The 19,129-nt window shown below is 34.9% G+C and overlaps 1 protein-coding gene across 1 annotated transcript in view; it reads left to right on the forward strand.

Moving 5' to 3' along the window:
• The window catches only part of CEP112 (centrosomal protein 112), a 398,072-nt gene that overhangs the window by 109,139 nt on the left and 269,804 nt on the right, over positions 1–19,129 (forward strand). The window lies entirely within an intron of this gene.

A 19,129-nucleotide genomic window follows, 5' to 3' on the forward strand; every position in this document is an offset into this window, starting at 1 on the left:
TGGCAATCATATTACAGAGTGATAACAGGGTACCTGACCCAAAAAAGTGATTTAAGAACGGAAGCTTACTTGAGTGCATTATATCTAGCTAATTCCCAGAGACTCAGCTAATTCGATTTTTCTTTCTTCCTCAAACCTTCAAACAAGAATACTTGCAGAAAAGCCAAAAAGAACACCCAGAATGAACAAACCTAGTATCAGATTCTGCCTGGGCAGATTACATAACCATTTCCTCTCCCTCATTTTGCTTGTTAATAAAACGAATTAGCCAAGTTGTTATATAGAGCATCTTAATTTGTGTACTAGGACATTATGATTATAAATTTTTTATCTGCACGAGGACTCACTGCTTATTTGTCCACATCATCACACATGAATTAGATAAAGTCAGAAGAGAACTGTAATATTCATTAAATACTAAGTTAAATAAGTGTATTTTATACTCCAATTTGGATGGTGACAAAACTAGGGCATTCTTGCTTCCTTCATGAAGGGCATGCCCTTTCTTTATTCTTTGTTCATTTTTTTCTCCTTCAAATGTTGATTTCTCTTTTGTTCTACTTTGTCTCTGTTCTTTTATAATTTCTTTATACTTCTTTCATTGGCTTTTTTATTTGCATTTTATATTCCTAAAAGAAGAGATAATTCCTCTAAATAATAGTACATCAACAAGTATTTGTTTGGTACTTAAGATGTCTATAGATTGTGGTATGATATGAAAACAAATAGAAGACTTAGAATATATAGCTCAAGACAGAATGCTGTTCTCAATGATTTTATATAGTTCACGTTAGGCACTGAAATACTAGATACTCAGTTGTTGACAGTGCAATTGGAATTCACAAAGATTTTTTCATTGGGATATTGGGAGTTTATGTGTAAAATAGCTTAGTATCCTTTAATGTTCACTGATACATTATGGAAGAACTCTAAGCCTTTGGGGTTTTCTATGTACAACATCATTCACTGAGCCAAGTAACACTCTTTAAGGCTTTAAAGGTCTTTACCAAAAGACATATATATATGAATGATTATATATATTATTATTATTATAATGATTATATATAAATATATATATGAATGAACATATATATATAAATATGAATGATTACTGGTTTTTAGTTAGTACTGAAAATATGTAGTCATAATTTCCATAGAACATATGATAATATTGGTCTTTAGATGATGTGATAAGTGAGCCTATAGGAAACAAGCGCTTACTTAGCTAAAACATTTTGTTTTGGTCATAGTTGTTATATAAATATATACATGACTGGGTGTGAATGTATATGCCAGAAGAAAAACATTTACTGGGTTTTAAGAAAAAAATACAGAAGGATGAAAGTATCTGGGCCTTGATTTCTCGCCTCTTGACATTACTAAAACAAACCAGTCATGCATTTTTGTTAAAAGGAGATATCTTATGAAAACTGGATATTCCTTTATTCTTTTTAATCTTTGCCTTACATTTTTGTCATGTTATTTTATAACCTTGAAACATATGCTTATCTTTTTGCAAATTTTTATAATATATAAAATGTATATATTTGAATATAGATATTTAGAAATATATGTTAAGTTTGCTCTTGCTTAGAGTTTGCTGTAAATAAAAATACTATAAGGAGAAGTGAAACAGTGGCTCATTGTACCATTATGATTTTTTAATAGTCTTTTTTTAAAGCTAGTTAATAGAGCACTATGGTTTAAAATCTGAAGGATTTTTAAAAAGCATATAGGAAAAAGCTCCCCTTCCATATAAGCCTTCTAGCTGTACATTTTCCCTTTTTGGATGGACCCATGTTGGCCAGTTTTTTATGTATCCTTTCATAGGCAAGTATAAATATTCCTTCCCCATTATCTTTTCCCCTTACATTCTACATATATCCTGGTATTTCTTTTTTTATTGTTTTTTACTTATCAATGAAAATTGGAAATCATTTCATATAAGGACATAAGGGCTTCTTCATTCTAATTTATGTATTTGATGTAATTTATTTGACTAGTTCTATAGTTATGAACATGATGAAAATTCTCTCATTTGTCTTCTAGTACATACGTGGTTTGATTTTAATATTTAAATCTATGATTCATTTGAATGTATCCAGTGTAGGTTGTGAGGTATGGATCCCGTTGTTTTTGTTTTTTGTCAGATGGTTAACTACCTCGAGATCATTTATTTTAATAATCTAGCCTCTCCTTCATTTGAGTTCTGCTGCAGAGCCATTACTACACATGTTTCTAGACTTTCTGTTCCCCTCCAGAGATCTGGATGTGGTTGTACCAGTCTCAGACTCTTTTAATTACTGCAGTTTAAAAATAATATTTAATGTCTAGTAGGACCTCTTATTCTGCCACAGTGGTATTTTTTAGAATCTTTTTTTTTCTTTTCATATTTTTCCACTTGAGCTTTACAATTAACCGTCTACTTAAAAAATATCAGTCTTTTTGTTAATGCTAACTGAACATGTATAATTCAACAAAGGAAGAATTGACATCTTTTATGTTAAATCTTTTTGTGCAAGAACATGATATGCTTCTCTCTTTGTTAAGGTCTTCTTTTGGCCTTTTTGTGCCAAAAAAAGGTGCCATACCTTTTTTGAAACAAATATTGTTTGCAAGAAATTTGTTACTTAAATGTCACAAGTTGGTTCTTTTGTGTTAGGCATGTGTGCTAGTATTTTGACTATTTATTAGGTATGTGATGTGAAAATTGAAATATGTAGGATGTTGTATGTTCTAGGCTGGTTCTAGGCTAGAATTTGAGGTACGGATTGTAAAAACTCTGTACTTTTGGACACACCACGTACTTGTCTATGAAGAATGCAGAACTCTTTAGGGCATCTCTAGCTTTGTGTATCCTTTGTAGCTATTCAGTGTCTTATTTAATCAAATTAATTGATTCATTCCTCCCAACGTTTATTTTCTTCTAGGATCTGTGTTGGTGTTAAGTATACACTGTGTGGGACAGAGAAGGCAAGGGCTGTGCTATGGCCACTGTGCACAGATGCACACAGGTTTTGTATTGCATAGGACCTATTAGTACAGCGGTGTGGTACACTGTGTAGTAGTGCCCACAATACAGGGGGCACTGTTCACGGAGACTGCTATGTGATGTTCTGGAAGCTAGATGTGTTTTTCCTGCTTTACTTGGTAACATCCGATATTGTTGATTTCATTTTATTAACTTAGCATAAAATAGTTATTTTGCCTTTTATTAAACTATTGTTTGGATCACTGCACTGTTTGTAAAAGTAGAAATTTTATATTGAAGGGGAAAAATGAAGTGTTTCATGCATGATTTCCAGAGTTTGGATTGGTAATTTATAGGAAGTCCAGAATCTGTCTGCTTAACCTCCTGTGCCCAGGACATCCTTTTAAGGTAAAGTTGCCTGAGCACCTCCTAAGTGTCTTTACTACATAGTCGGCTTTCCTTTACTGGTTACCATCAGCAGATGTTCAGACTGTATCATGTTCATCCTTTGTGTAATGTTTTCTTCTGTTCATGTAGGCAGAATGAAAGTCAGTGTTGTTTTCTTCTGCCAGCCAGTCTAATAGGATGTCTTTAAAGCTACCCAACTTTTCCTTTCAGAGAAGAAACAATCTTAGGAACTTAAATACCAAGTCTTATTTATTGTGGAATTTCTATCTAGATCCCTTTAGAATACCACTTATTTTTTGTAGTACTGATTCTAGATAGTGCTATGGATTTGCAATACTTTCAGGATTATATCATTTAAGTAATTGGTGAATATAGGAAAAATAAGGAATAGTAACTTCTAGTAGAGTTTATTTCAGCAAGTAAATAATTCATGTTTTTATAATAATAGTATATAATGGTTTTATAATACATAGAGTGAACTTATAAGTAAAATATCTACTTTTAAAATAGATTGAAATGACTTTTTAGGGACGCCTGAGTGGCTCAGGGGTTGAGTGTCTGCTTTCAGCTTAGGGCATGATCCCGGAATCGAGTCCTGCTTCTGGCTCCCTGCATGAAGCCTGCTTCTCCCTCTGCCTATATCTCTGCCTCTGTGTGTCTCTCATGAATAAATAAATAAAATCTTTTAAAAAATAAAGAATTGACTTTTATAGTATAAACAAACATTAACATAAAATTAAAATATAACATAAACATGTTGAGAAAGGGGATATTATTATACCAGATATAAAATTATTTCTGTATTTAAATTATAAATTTGTCCTAGCCTGAACTCTTTTTAAGTGATTTAGGGAAGCATTTGAGTTTAGCGTAATTAAGGGCATGGACTCTGGACCCAGTGTTCAGAGATCCAAATACATGCTCAAATTACTAGCTGTGTGACCCTGGGTATGGTGCTTAATTTCTATGTGATGCAGTCTTTACATCTGTAAAATGAGGATAGTAATAAAATCTTCCTCCTAAGAGGCTTAGAAGCATTAACATATGCATTTAGAACAGTGTCTGTTACATGCATATATGAGCCCTTAGCAATATGTTTCTCATTGCCTTATCAGAAGATACAAACAAGTTCTTCAGAAGTAGTAATCTTTCCCTGGCACCATTTTTTTTTTTTTAACAAATAGCTTTATTGAGGTATAATTATCACACCATAAAACTTACTCATTTTAAGCATATAGTTCAGTACTTTTTAGTAAATTTGTAGAGTTGTGTCACCATCACCATAGTTCAATTTTAGAACATTTCCATCAGCCCAAAAGATTCCTTATGGCATCAGATTTTAGAAGGAAACTGTCATAATTGATATTTTCTGACTAACAGGAATAAGCTATAAGGGACAAGATCTTCCACAGTTATTTTGTGGTAAATGCTAACTGACCACTTCTTATTTTGACCCTCAATAAAAATTGAAGTCATTATATTGAGATTTATTTCAACATTTTGTGGAGACCTAACCTAATGTAGCCCTAATATGTTGTTTCTGTGTGTTATTTAACTTTCTGATGTTTTAACTTTGATACAAGGATGAGTTTAGAAAGCAGATTCTGTGGTATGAGTGCATGTGCACAAGCTTGCATGCATGTAAGTGCAGTAAAAGGGGCCTAGAAGTACATATATGCTAACATGTTTAGCACTAGAGTAGGGGGTGATATTCATGTTTCTCTCTGTATTTGTATTTAGTTCAAATCTCTCCTAATAAGAATAGTGTATGTTACTTTTGTAGCTTAATAGTAAAAGACAAAAGAAACCAATACACATTTTAGAGGGAAGAATTGTGGAGTATTAATAATGGTGACCTCTCGGTGGTGAGCATATGGGATTTAGAAAGAATTTCTCTGTATTCCATATGTTCTAAAATACATGCGTTCAGCAATTCCTCAGAGTCTTGAGACCCTTTCAACTTGTCCTAAATCTCTTAGCCAGCATGGGCTAGAGCAGGTAATAAGTTCAGTCTCTGGAAATACCTGAAGTCTAGTTATTTGGGGTTTTGATTAGAAAAAACCTTTCATGTATTTCATATAATAAAAGGACAGATGATAAGGTTGGCTTTTCACTTTTTTTTATAGGTGAGAATTTTTGTCACCTAGAGAAGGGATAACCTGCTACAATATTTTAAGAAAAGCTATTAGGAAGCCTATGGAATATAGAATAGGAAATACAGCTTTCTAATAAGTGTACAATTAGAATATTCTTAAAGTGAAAGGTATTTGCTATGGGAGATTATAGTACATTTTTGACATGCTTTAAGTCTTCTTGTGGGAATTCACATATAATATAGATTCATTTTCTGCTTTTCATTTATGAATCTTATTTTGTAAAACTTGAATCTGATTATAGTACACAAATTTCGATTCCTAATGTCAGAGCAGATTATATGCACTGCTTATTGATCCCAAGAGTAAAACACAATGCACTGGTTACCAATCCCTGGGGAGGACTCCAACTACAGAGATCATCATGATGCCAGCCACCAGAAATAGAAGTCCAAACATTTCTGCCTACTGCATCTTAGCATTGGAGTCACCAAGAACACAACAGAAGCATTGGATGGAACAGTGCTTTCTTTACACAGAGAAGGGACAGAGCAAGATGAGCTTCAGTAGTGGGCTCAGTCACCCATGGGCAATGTCTCTTTCCCAATGGCTGTCCCAAGGCAATTTGCCTACCTCTCCTGTGTTGCAGTAGAAAGACTCTGTCCTCTCCATGTGGAGGTCAGATCTAACAGTGAGGTTGGCCAGGTGCCAGATGATGCACACACTTCAAGCAAAGACAAAAGAACATTCTTTGACCCGAAACAGGGAGAAATATTCCCACACAAGATGATACGCCCAGCATAAGCTTTGTGGGCTCTTTGTCTCTTGAGAAGTATTCCAAGCCCCAGGCCCATTCTTATGTGGCCGAGTGGGTCAAAAGACTGCAAGTATGAGACTGCCTTTCCTAACACCTAAATATCCTGATATTTCAGGAGAGGTAAATCTCATGTCTGACTTGTACTTTCAGGAGATTATCCTGGCAAGAGTGAGAATATCATTGTATCAGTAACAAGAAATCGGAAGCAGGAACATTAAGGGATGGGGACACAGTAACAGTCTTGGGGAAAGGCACTGGACTCTGAATTTAGTGAGTCTGTGACAGAGTGGAAAGACAGCTCCCAGGAAAAGCAATTTCTCTGGAACTATTCAGGTTCATCTAAGTACCTTTTTAAAAAAAATTCAGAGTCAGAATGAACTTTCACAGATAAATTCCAAGAGATATGCTGATGGAAAAGCTCCCCTGCTTTATATTTTTATGCCATGTAGGAGTAACATAGATTGTTGAGCAAATGGGAATATAAAGTAAAATGTCTTTGAAAATACTGTAACATGGTCTTAGGAGATATAAATTTAAAGATGTTTAACTTTTATTGTTGAAATTTGTTGCCAGCTTTATTGAGGTATAATTGACCTAGAACGTTGTTAAGCTTAAGGCATACAATGTGTTGTTTGATACACTTCTGTATTGTGAAATGATGACCATCATGGCTTTAGCTACCACCACCATCAGCTCACAAAATTACCATTTTTTTTTTTTTGTGGTGAGAACAATTGAGATCTACTCTCTTAGCAACTTATAAGTGTGTAGTAGGTATTGTTAACTATACACACCATGCTGTACATTAGATCCCAAGAACTTACTTATCTAATAACTGGAAGATTGTACTCTTTAATAAACATCTCCCCCTTATCCCTTCCCTCGTAGGTCCTGGTGTTCACCATTTTACTCTTTTTCTGTGAATTGGGTTTTTTTTTTTTTTTAAAGATTCCATATACAAGGGTTCTCACACAGTATTTCTCTTTCTCAGTCTGACTTCTTTTACTTAGCATACTGCCCTCAAGGTCAATCCATGTTGCAAATGACAGGATTTCCTTCTTCTTATGGCTGAATAATTTTCCATAATTCAGCCATTATTTCTTTAAATAAACTTCCTACTCTTTTCTTCCTGTCTTCTTCTAAAACTCTAGTAATTCACAAATTGGTTCTTTCGGTAGTATCCCACAGTCCGTGTAGGCTTTATTCATACTTTTTCATTGTTTTTTTCCTCCTCTCACTGGGTAATTTCAAAGTTCCTGTCTTCTGGTCTTCTGTCTCATAGGTTTTCTTTTTTTGGCCTGATCCATATTGCTCTGGATGCTGTTGATTCTTTTTCATGACCATTCTCTATTGCATTCTTCATTTTATTCATTGTATTCTTCAACTCCAGAATTTGTTTGCCTCTTTTTTTTTCATAATTTCTTTCTCTTTCTTAAACTTATTTTTTTCATGTGCTATTTTCTTGATTTCATTGAATTGTCTTTCTGTGTCTCAGAGTTCCCTTAGAATATATAATATGTATTCTCTATCATGTAAATCACAGATGTCCATGTCTTTGGGGTCAGTTACTAGATTATTGTGATCCTTTGATGGTGTCATGTTTCCCTGATTTTTCATGTTTCTTGAGGTTTGGCATTGCCTTCCTCATGTTTGACATAGTAGTCACCTCCCAGGGGTCTTTACTATTTGCCTTCAGGAGAGAAATACCCTCCTTCAGCCCTACTAGTTATTTTGAGGCCTTCTCAGACTTTCTAGAGTACACCTGCTACATGCTTCTTTCTCCCTCTTGTGGCAGAATTCTTAAGCTTATATGCCTTTTCTAGATTCTGCAACATATCTGGCAAAGTGCCGACAGACTCTTTGTTTTTACAGACATGGCACTACAGCTCAAGTTTGTGGTCTCTGGCCCTCAGATTTAGGCTGGCTTTTTGTGCATTCTCTCTAGCCATTTGCTAAAGCTTGTTCTGGCTGCTGCCACTGGGAGCTCACACAGGCAGCCGGCTGCAGGGAGAGGGTGTGTGTGGGTAAGGTGCACTGAGTGCTGTGGGTGGGCGTGGGCCTATTGAGGGATCTGTGGGTAGGGAATTTCCAGTGGCTCATGGGCAGGCTTCTTGATGGAGTCCATGGTGCAGTGAGTAGGATCTGAGTCCTGTTAATGCCCCCTGAGAGTCCTGTCTACCATTTTCCCATCCTCTCCCCACCCTTTAGTCACACAGCTATTCAGTATTCCAGATGGAGTTGGACAAAAATGAACTTCTTTCGCTCAACTTAGATTTTGAGACCATATTGTTAAATAGCATTTTAGCTTATTCTCACTTGTTGAATAATGTTTCTTTTTTGTTGTTATTGTTGTTGAATAATGTTTCAAAGTGAACATACCACAATGTTATTTATCCATTCCACTGTCAGTTTCTAGCTTGGGGATGATATTATTGACAGTGCTGAAGTGAACATTCTTATGTTTCTTTTGGTGGACACATATACACATTTCCCTTAAATATACATCTTCATCCAAATTGTTATGTTGTGCCAAGCTAGACACATAAAGGGTTTTGGACTGTTTAATGGCATTATCAAAGAACCAAGTGAACTTAGTGGGGATTTGGGTTGGTTTGGAATCAAAGGGAAGACGTTATTGGAGGCCTTTCCTCACTTTTACTTCACTCTGGTACAGTTTTGAACCTCTCATTCTGAGAACCCAGTCATATATCTATCAATTTAGTTTGTTTTGGAGGATCAAAGACACAAGTGATCTGATTCATAGACCTCCTAGTTGGTGAATGGGTGATGATAAGCTAATTGAGCAAATATTACAAGTAAGGAAAAAAATATGAGAATTTCTTAAGAACTTATAATATTATTGATTTTTGAAATATTCCTGCCTCCAGTAAAGATTCTGTTACCAACAACTGTTTTTGAAAAAATAAATAGTCATTTTTTCAGGTATCATTGCTTTTTTTGGGGCGTGAGGTGGCTCCTACCACTGCTTTTTCAAGTACAATTTCACTTGCATATACAGTTATTAGAAAAAAATTCTTGAGGTTTTCTACATTAATTCAGAATGTTCTTGAAGTATATTTTTATTTGCTTTGAGGCCAACTCTCAATGGTAGTGATGGTCAGTAAATGTTTATCATTTGGTTTTTTGAAAGTCATTCTATAAAATATTTATTTATATAAAAATGAGCAGCACCTCTTCTTTTGCCTGACTTTATAGTTTTATTTAAAATGAGAAAATTTATGAAATATTTTTGGGGTGCTATTTTTCCAATGCATTTTAGAAAACACAGTCTTTTCTTGTTTAATATACACAGTATTTATAATCTCCCATTACAGTGGAAAACAGATTATTTACCCCTAAAGTCATATTTTTAAAGTAGTTATATTTTTAAACATGAGTAGAAAAGCTTTCCTATAAGGTTCTTATAAATCTCTTTCATTTATCTTTTGGTTGTTTGTTTGTTGTTATAAATCTACATTTATAATATTAGTAGGAATGGGGATTAATCTTCAAATAGGAATGCCTTAGAATATAGATAATAAAACTCCAATGTTGTAAATATAGTTTTTTTACTTTTATTTGCTAGAAAGTAATCTTAAAAGAAGACAAATGGAATATTAAATAATTTTGTGATTGTTCAAAGGACAGAGTGGACTATATTTTGATTAGGTTTGTTTTTTAATGGAACATTGCTTATTGTAAAAATTTGGATGAAATTCCATTAAAAGCAGATAACCTTTCAGTTTACCCAGGAGCTTGAATTTTGAATTTTGGTAGAAAGAGAGAGCTAGGTTCAGTCTTGTGCAGGAATTTTGAAGTATAGCTGAATCGTATAATTCTAAATTCAGTTTTATATATTGCCAAAGTGAAGGACTGTGGCTTGATCATTTTGTTTATAAGGTTGGCAAAAAAATACCTTAAGGAATCACTAGTGATATATACTTTAAAAAGGAAAAAAAAGTAAATTAAAGAGTTATACAAAAGGAAGCTAAAGATTTCTGTGCCTAATAAGTGCGTGAAAGTATCTTTACCTTGATAGGAGAATTTATTCTGTTTAGAAAACAAATTTGTACCTTTAAGAGGTTTTCTTGGCAATTATCATATGATTTCACTCATATATAGAATATAAGAAATAGTGAAAGGGACCATAAGGGAAAGGAGGGAAACTGAGTGGGGGGAAAAATTAGAGAGGAAGACAAACCATGAGAGACTTCTAACTCTGGAAACAAACAAAGAAGGTTGCAAAAAGGGGAATAGGTGGTGGGAGGATGAGGTGACTGGGTGATGGGTATTAAGGAGGGCACTTGATGAGATGAGCACTAGGTGTTATATTGTATGTTCGCAAATTGAATTTAAATAAAATGTAAAAAAATAAAGTTTTTTGCAGTATGATATATGAAAAATGAAAAAAAAAGTTTTCTTGGAAGATTAATTATAAAAACTGTTCTACTACAATATAAAGTAACCCCTAAGCTATGATACTTAATAAGGAAGATGTGATGGTAGCTTTAATGAAGAATATTTAAGTTTAAAGATGAATTTGGTTTGCAAATTTTCAGTCTATTTTTTATTACTGTTACTGAAATTAAGAGCAGATACAATTCATGATGTATTACTCAATGAAAGTATGTCAGATTTTCATATCTATCATGTTACCTCCAACAGCCTAAATATTATACAGAGTGAGGAGCAAGAAGAAATTGATGTATATGACATCATTATAGATTTCATGCAACTGGAATTAGATTAATTATATCAAGGTTGGGTTAAATGTAACCAGAGATTGATAAATTATATTATAGTTGATTTATTTAAAAAGTTTGTTATTTGTAACTGCCCACTTTTGTTCTAGGCTAATCCAAGAGAGAAATACTTTTTTTCTACTATAGTAATAGAGAGCTTATGTTAAAATGAACCTATGCAGGGTCTTTGGAGGGTGAACTCTGGATGCTGACATTATCCAATGAGAAAACTTTTATACATATCTATTCTTTAGCTTTGTTTTTATTATAAAACTAGTATATATTTGCTGTAGAAAATTGGAAAACGATAGAAGAGCCCAAAAGAATCAAAATAGCTTATGATCACATTAAATTGAGCTACTTTACTGTTATGCCATTTTAATTACTCAGAAAACACTAAATCTTGAGCTCTCATGCAGTGATAACATCCCCTCACACTCTATTCTTTTTTCTTTTTCCCCACACTCTTTGTCTCCAGAATTGTCTTAGCCATTCTTATTTGCTCTTTTGTTTCAATTTCAGAATCAGGTTTTATGAAATTCTGTTGATATTTTATTTTATTTGCATTGCTTTTATAGATTAAGTAGATTTAAAATTTTTACTAGATTGGTTTATTTCTTCCATAAATAATATATTTCTCCATTAGTCTATTTTAATAGCTTTTAAGATTTATTTATAGCTTTTATTTATTTGAGAGAGAAAGAGCACAGTAGCAGGGGAGTGGAGAGGCAGAGGGAGAGAGAGACAGAACCTTCAAGCAGACTCCCCACTGAGCATTGAGCCCAACACAGGGCTGGATCCCGGGACCCTGAGATCGTGACCTGAGCTGAAATCAAGAGTCAGAGGTCTGACTGGTCCACCCAGGAGCCCCTATTTTAATGGCTTTAAATGTTTACAATTTTCTCCACATATATATTTCATATTTTTGTTAAATTTATTCTTACATATAGTTTATACTACCATTTTGTATTTTATCTTTTTCAAGATTATATTTCCTTTTTTTTTAAGATTATATTTCCTAATTGAAGGATCCAGCTGATAGAATTTTTTTTTTTTTAGGGTGAGTATGCACATGGTGGGGAAGTGGTGGTGAGGCAGAGAGAGAGGGAGAGAGAGCATCTCAAGCAGATGACAAGCTCCCCTCGGAGCCTGGTGCAGGGCTCGACCTCATGACACTGAGATCGTGACCTGAGCCAATATCAAGAGTGGGAAGCTTAACTGATTGAGCCATGCCAGTGTCCCTGGAAATACATTTTAAAAATCTACTGGACTCCTGCATCTAGCAACTTTGCAGAATGTATTTTCAAAGTTGGCCTATAAATTATGTTGGAGTTGCTGTGTGGATAATGGTGAATAATCAGTAAATAATTTATTTTTTCTTCCTTATTCAATTTTTATGCTTTTTCTATCACCACTCTCACCTTCCTGCACTGGTCAGAATTTCCAACAAAATGTTGAATATCATGGTGAGTGCAGGCATCCTTGTATATAGGGAATACTTTAACTATGAATGATGTATAATTTTTGGTTGAAGGTTTTTAATAGGCCACTTATATCAGGGTAAGGAAATGCCCCATCAGTTCCTAATTTTCTAAGAGTTCTTTATGTTTTTAAAAGTCATAGATGGGTGTTATAATGTATCAAAATTTTTTTTATTGCAATGGTCATATGACTTCTTAAAACGATTTTTATTTTATTTATTTATTTTAAAGATTTATTTGAGAGAGAGAGAGGCCGCATGCACAAGTGGGAGGGGCAGAGGGAGAGGAGAGAATCCCAAGCAGACTCTGCGCTGAGCACAGAGCCCAACACAGGGCTTGATCTCACGACTCTGAAATCACAACCTAAGGTGAAACCAAGAGTTAGGCACCTAGCTGACTGTGCCACCCAGGCACCTCTTAAAATGATTCTTTCTTTTTTAAAATATTTTATTTATTTATTCATGAGAGACACAGAAAGAGAGAGGGGTAGAGAGAGAGAGAGAGAGAGGCAGAGACACAGGCAGAGGGAGAAGCAGGCTCCATGCAGGGAGCCTGACGCCAGACTGAATCCCAGATCTCCAGGATCACACCCTGGGCTGCAGGCAGTGCTAAACTGCTGCACCACCGGGGCTGCCCTCTTAAAATGATTCTTAAAAATTTAGGTTCCACTTTTTAAGCAAATTTCAGTTATACAATACAGTGTTATCAACTGTAGTTACATCATTATTATATATTAGATCCTAACACCATATTCATCTTACAACTGAAAATTTGTATCGTTTTTACCATCCTCTATTTTCCCCACCTCCAACTCCTGGCAATCACTTTTTTACTCTCTGTTTACTCTCTGTTTCTAGGAATGAACTTTTCTCTTTTTTTTTTTTTTTTTTTTAAGCTTCCGTATATAAGTGATATCATGCAATATTTATCCTTTTCTGCCTGGCCTATTTCACATAGCATAATATCCTCCAGATTCATTCACATTGTTGTAAATGACAGGATATCCTTCATTTTTGAGAATAATGTTACATTATATGTATACACCACAATTTCTTGATCTGTTCATCCACAGATAGATACTTAAGTTGTTTCCATACTTTGGCTATTGTGAATAATGTTGCAAGGAACATGAAAATATAGGTAGATACCTCTTCAAGGTTTCCTTTGATTATATTTCCAGAAATGGGATTTACTGGATCATATGGTAGTTTTGTTTTTAATTTCCTGTGGAGCCTCCATACTGGTTTTCATAGTGGCTGCACCAGTTTACATTCCCACCAGTGTGCACAGAGTTGCCTTTTCCTACACCCTCACCAACAGTTGTTATCTCTTGTCTTTTTGATAGTAGCCTTTTACCAGGTTTGTAGTGATACTTCATTGTGATTTTGATTTATGTTTCCCTAATGGTTTGTAATGTTGAACACATTTTCATGTAAATGTAGGGCTTTGGGGAGATCTTTTTTTTTTTTTTAAAGATTTTATTTAATTATTCGTGAGAGACACACAGAGAGGAACAGACACAGGCAAGAGGGAGAATCAGGCTCTATGCAGGGAGACTGACATGGGACTCAATCCCATGATCCTGGTCTCCAGGATCACGCCCCGGGCTGAAGGCAGCGCTAAACCGCTGAGCCACCCGGGCTGCCATTTTTTTTTTTTTTTTTTAATGTAGATGTCTATCTATAATATCAACTATCCTCTTAGACCTGCTGCCACCCATAATTTTGGTTGTTGTGTTTCCATTTTCATTTGTCTCAAGATAGTTTTGCAATTTCTCTTTTGGTTTCTTCTTTGATCCATTGATTATTTAGTAGCATGTTGTTTAATCTTTACATATTGGTGAATTTCCCAGCTTTCTTCTTGTAATTGATTTCTGATTTCATACTATTGTGGTTGGAAGGATACTTCAGAATATTTTAATTTTAAATTTACTAAGACTTGTTTTGTGGCTTAATATTTGATCTATCCTGGAGAATGTTTCATGTGTACTTGAGAAGAATGTATACTCTGCTGCTTTTGGGTGGGCTATTCTGTAAATGTCTATAGGTCCATTTGATCTGATGTGTAGCTGAAGTCGTGTTTCCTTATTGATTTTCTTTGTGCATGATGTATCCATTGTTGAAAATGGGTTGTTGATATCCTTACTATGACTGTACCACTATTTCCCCCTTCTAGTTTGTTAATATTTGCTTCACATATTTCTTAATCTTGTGTTGGGTGCTTAAATATTTACTAATGTTGTATCTTCTTGATGGTTGATCCTTTTATCATTATATAATGACCCTCTTTGTCTCTTGTTACAGTCTTTGGCTAAAAGTCTATTTTGTGTGATAGATATATAGCTAACTCTGCTCTCTTTTGGTTTCCATTTGCATGGAATATCTTTTTCCATCCCTTCACTTTTAGTCTATATGTGTCCTTAAAGCTGAAGTGGATATTTTGTAGGCAACAGGTTGTTGGGTCTTGTTTTATCCACTTAGCCATTCCATGTCTTAACACTGGAATATTTAAACCATTTACGTTTAAAATAATTGATAGTTTGTGGATTTATTGTTGCCATGTCGTTAATTGTTTCCTGGTTGTTTCGTAAGCCCTTTGTTTGCTCACTTCTTTTGTGATTTGATGATTTTCTATAGCAGTATGCTTTTTTTCCTTTCTCCTTATCTTTTTGTATCTGTAGGGTCCAAACTCTGTCCTCAAGCAGAAGCTGAGAGTTGGGAGTTTCCTCATTATTACATGGCACTGTGCTGGGGATGGTGTTTATGGCAAGAGTGTGTGTGTGTGTGTGTGTCAGCCCTTCCTACCCCAGTTGATGCATCTCTCTTGTATACTCATGGGTTGTTTCTGCAGACATTAAGAACTACTTCTTTGTTTGCCATAGCCCTGTGGGACTTGTAAATGCAGGCCTCATTCTCGCCTCATTCTCTATCAGAGCCAGGCAAATGTAGCTGAGTAGCTCAGCTAGTTTTTGGGTTTCTTTCACAGTTAATTACTATATGTGCAGCTGTATATTGCATGTGTCTGTGGGAGGAGGGGCCACCTGTGATGTCACCTGGGTCGACCCCCTTTAATTTGGACTTCTTTTTCTTCTTTCTGAAACTTTCCTCTGTGGTTCCATGGTACCAGAAGCATCTGATGGTTTTCTGCCTAATTGATTGGATGCTTCTTTTCAATATCCTTTGACCTGAATTCCCCTTTTATATCATGACTTTGTGTTTTAGAGTTCTTCAAGTTAAATCCTTGATCATCTTTTCTTCTGTACACTCACTTCTTAAGTGATCTCATCAAGCCCCAGCTTCAAGTAGCAAATACTTAGTAAATTTCACATCTTTATTTCTGGCCCAGATCTGTCTCCAGAATGTTTAATTCAACATCTTTATTGAGTTTTTATATATATGTATGGAATATATAATATATAAATGTATATATTTAGCATATATATGTATAAACATAAATATCTGTTTAGCATCCTCTATGTCCTTTTCTGTATCTTTTATTCCTTCATATTTCTGATTTTCTTACGTTTTTATCTGTGTTTTTTGGTCCTCTTAGTATATGTTTAAGATGGTTTAAAACATCACCAATTTGACATTCTACCTGCATGTATCTCTTCTACTTCCATGATGAGTTTTTATTCTACTCTAAATTTTTCTTTTTTATCTCTCTCTATCCTAATCATTTCCCAGTTTTAAATCACATTGAATTCTTTTTATCTTAGATCATTCTTAAGACTTAACCCCCTCTTTCTTAGAGACTGTCTTCTGTCATTCATATCTCTCTCAGTATCCCTGTTGCTTTCTTGTGGATTTTATAGGAGACCATTTTGACAGGTGACTCTTCCGTGTATTTGAAATGTTTGTATTACCAGGTTCTGTAGTTTATCTTTCAGACTCCAGTTGGTATTTTCATATCTTATTACTCAATCTTGAACAAGGTAAATTTTGTCCGGTCTGTCTTATTTCACAAATACTTACTGAACTTCCACTGGGTGTGCATTTTTGTAGATACCATCTGGCATTAGTATACCATGTATTTTGGGTATGGATTGTCCTGTCTGTGCTCTGCATCTACTTGTATAATATTCCTATTCTGTTTGAGAGCTACAGCTGGTTAGAAACACCATTTGTCAGCTGCCAGTGAAGTTTGAAGTTTCTAGGGAAGTATTACCAATAGAAATTCTGCTATACTGATGGGATACTTTTTCATGAGCAGTGTGGTGAGTCTGTTCTTCTGAACTAATGTGAGTCCTGTACATACTGAACTCAAGTTTCTTCCTATTTTTGTTTCCATCTATATAACTTTAGTTGTGGAAATTACAGCTTCCTCCATACAGTCTACCATCATTCATTCTTTACTCTCACTTCAGATGTTTTCTGGGACTTACTGGCTCTGAATGGATGTATCCAAAACATCTGTGAATATTACCCTGGTGTTCTTTGTTATGTGGAAGAATCCCAGCTACCATTTTTTTTCATTTGTTCAAACAGAATCCTTTACCTGAGAGCCGAAGAGGGTGTCTTTCTACCTCATTTTTCTCTGGTTCTATTTCCTAAGACCAATTTACGTTTGTTCTCAGGTGGACCTGTTTAGGTATTTTTTATCGATCCATTTCCATTTGCTTTGTATTTATAAGAGATTCCTCCCAGCTTTATTCATTGGGTTGTTAGTTCTTGTTATTGGGATTTTTCCCTCATTTTCCCCCTTCTTTCTCTTTCTAGGTATTTTTAGTGAGTACTTGCATGATTCAAGAGATGTTAGTTAGCCAGATGCCATTTTGTATATGGAGACTAGAACTATTCTTAACTTATTTTCTGATAGAATTCTTTTGAAATATAATGTATACTATCCCATCTTTCTTATCATTGCATAATGAAAACAATTTTTGGGAAGTCAGAATCGCAATTTTGGAATCAATTATTGAGATTTACTGTAGATTCAATTATAGATTAATTTATGTGACTAAAATCTAAATACAGTGACCTTTCCATGGCTTTGAAACTTGGATTTTAAAAAAATTCCTTGATTTTAGCTTGCTTTGTGCTCTTTTGCCTCTTTTTCAGGAGAAGAGTGAGCCATGTGGAGCTGTATGGCCTCCTGAGCAGTATAACACTGTTAGCTTTCTGCAAAATTAATAAGTGAATCAAAGGCTGACTCAGATCTCCCAAATGGTTTTTTTTCTAACTCCAGAAAATCATATTCTCTGTTGCCATGCATATTCTTTAATTTTTCACACCATTGATAGATGCTTTATTAGTATAATAGATCACAGTCATATCCTTCTGAGCCTTTATACCTATTGTTGTTTTGTTTTTTACTCCTGACACTATTTGTTCATGGAGCATATATGGAAGCCTTTGCCATCTTCTCCTCCTTGCCTGCCACCTGTCACTAATTACATGTAAAATCGGTGCTATTTCTATTCTTGCATCTCTAAACCCAAGTAGTTTCTACTTTCCTTAATGTCCTTGCTTTAAAACCTTACTTTCCTATGTTCTGTGAATTTAGAAGGTTGTCTCTCACACCCATTTTCTTCTCTGGCTCCTTTCCCAAATATTGCCCATTTCTCCACTGTGCAGACTAATTTAAGATCTCCTTACTATCTCTCACCTATCTTGGTCCTTTTAACGTGTAGACAAGAGTAGGTATCCACCTGAAAACACCCTTTCTCACAACACCCGCATTTGTGATCATTTACCCTCTTTGCTTTCATAGGCAGGTTTCTGTAGCTATTTTGCAAATTTTCTCTGTGTTCTCATCTTCCACTTCCTTTCTTCAGCCCAGTCCCATCTGGTTTCTTTCATTATGTTACCCAAACTTTTCCCAAGGTCACAGTGACCTTCGATCTGGATTTTGTCCAGTCTCCTTTCCCTACAACATTCTCTTCATCAGTTTTTGGGACACACATTCTCCTGACTTTCTTCCTTCCACCCAATCTTGATTGCATGGTCATTCTATGCTCTGCTTCCTCTGGATCCTTTCCACAGACAATCTAGTCCAAGACCATAGCTTTGGAAACCATTCTTCTGTACCATTCTTATGGCAATGACTTGCACATATATATTTTAGTCTCCGATCATTTCCTGCCTTAATTTTCTATATAGCACTTATTAGTATATATTTGATACTTATATTTATTTTTCACTTTTTAAACTCCACTTTTAAATTCACTTCCTATAGAGTTCCAGGAAGTCACTGAAGCCATTCCTTTCCCTTCATCGTTTCTCCTTCACGCTGATCTTATCTTTGCCATTTCTGTGCTTACTTGTTGATTTTGATGTTCTCCTGCTCAAGTTCTTACTTTCTTGGGCTGCAGATTGAGTCATTCTGCACATGTGTTCAGTTTGGCCTGCAAAATAGATTGCAAAGTTTGAATCAGTTGCCAGCATTATAAAATTAGGAGACTTCACATGTATTTGAATTTCTGGTTTCTCTGCAAGATCTGGCAGCACTAAGCCATCCTCTCTCATGGCAACAGGTGGCTGGAGCTGATTGCATAATGTTTAGATTAAGTCATAATCGAAGTCACAACAGTTTTCAAAGAATCATTGCCATTGAGACCACTTTTTCTGTTTTTGGTGCAATTAAGTTAGTAATCAATAATAAGCAGCCAGTTTTCT

This window comes from Vulpes lagopus, chromosome 12 (assembly GCF_018345385.1).
Source record: "Vulpes lagopus strain Blue_001 chromosome 12, ASM1834538v1, whole genome shotgun sequence".
NCBI lineage: Eukaryota > Metazoa > Chordata > Mammalia > Carnivora > Canidae > Vulpes > Vulpes lagopus.